We start from the raw sequence: 1,763 nt of genomic DNA, 5'->3' as shown, positions 1-1,763 counted from the left end.
GGTGACGGCACAGTGGAACTCTCAATGAAAGCACCAATGTCGGTGTCAAAACAGGCGGATCTCGGGTAGGGGGTCCTGAACTGTGCGTCTAAGGTGGATGGTAACAGGAGGCAGGGGGCACGATGTTTACCCAGGTTCGGGCCCTCTCGATGGAGGTAATACCCTACTTCCTGCTTGATTGATCTTGATGATATGAGTATTACAAGAGTTGATCTACCACGAGATCGTAGAGGCTAAACCCTAGAAGCTAGCCTATGGTATGATTGTTGTTATCCTATGGACTAAGCCCTCCGGTTTATATAGACACCGGAGGAGGCTAGGGTTACACAAAGTCAGTTACAAGGAAGGAGATCTACATATCCATATCGCCAAGCTTGCCTTCCACGCCAAGGAGAGTCCCATCCGGACACGGGACGAAGTCTTCAATCTTGTATCTTCATAGTCCAACAGTCCGGCCAAAGGATATAGTCCGGCTGTTCGGATACCCCCTAATCCAGGACTCCCTCAGAAGGTGACCCACCTGGAGCATTGGAAGGCGCATTGGCTCATCGAAGATGAGGCTGACGGCGAGCGGTAGATGTGTCGGGAGCAGCTGCTGCACCACGATGAGGAGGCGCCGCGCCTTGAGGAGGAGAAGCGTGCCTGCCTCGCCGCAATGACTCCGCCGCATCAGACGCAGGAGGAGGCTGCCCTGGCGGACCATCAAGCCGTGTTCGGCTGGGCTGGACCGCCTCCAGTCTTCATCAACCTCACCGGCAGCGATGTTGGTGGCAAGGGAAAGCGCAAGGCGGTCTACTAGGGCAGCTTGTGGGCGCTTAGTTTTTTATGTTTAGTTAATGTTTGAGTGGACTTTGGCCGGCGGTTGACTGGTCATTTATTTATAATTATACTTTATTAAGTGTGTTTCAGACACGTGGAGAAAAATGGGTATATATCTTGTTGGACGCACTAGCCGACCCAAATAAAAAATGGACGTGCACGTCCGCACGAGCGACCCAAACGGATGAAAAGCACACAAAAAGCATGTCTATTTGGATTGCCCGGTTGGAGTTGCTCTTAGAGGGAAAAACAAAACACGGAAAAAGAAAAGAAAAAAGAAAAAACTAAATAAAAACCGTCTAAAAAGGCCAGAAAACTAAAAATGGCCAGAAGCTTCCCGAAACCGGCTGGGAAGCTTGCCAAACCAGCTAAGACATAGATGGGAGCAACTAGTTAACGAGCGCTCCTTCTGGAGCCTTGCAACGATCAACGTCACTTGACGCGCCCTCAGCCATTCGTCACGTGTCGCGTTCTGGACGCTCCCTCCAGATTTTTTTTCCGCACATGTTTTCGGATTTTTAAATGATTTTTTTCAGGTTTTTTCGATGTTTTGGTTTTCCCCCGGTCTTTCTTAGCTTTTCGATCAAAAAAATATTTTAAAAAAAATTGTGTGAAAAAAACGTGTTTTCTTTTTTTTTTCCTTTCGCGAAAGTCACGGTTTTTCTTCCGCGAGAGACACGGTTGTGCTTTCGCGAGAGTCACGGCCATGCCTTTCGAAAATGAAAAAAAACATGTTTTCTGTTTTTTTTCTTTCGCGAGAGTCACGATTTTGCTTTCGCGAGAGGCACGGTTGTGCTTTTGCGAGAGTCACGGCCGTGCCTCTCGGAAAGAGAAAAGCAAAACGTGTTTTCCGTTTTCTTCTTTCGCGAGAGTTACGGTTTTGCTTCTGCAAGAGGCACGGTTATACTTTCGCGAGAGTCACGGCCGTGCCTCTTGGAAAGGAA

This window comes from Triticum aestivum, chromosome 2A (assembly GCF_018294505.1).
Source record: "Triticum aestivum cultivar Chinese Spring chromosome 2A, IWGSC CS RefSeq v2.1, whole genome shotgun sequence".
Classification (NCBI taxonomy): Eukaryota; Viridiplantae; Streptophyta; class Magnoliopsida; order Poales; family Poaceae; genus Triticum; species Triticum aestivum.
Note: the sequence above shows the minus strand (reverse complement) of the source record.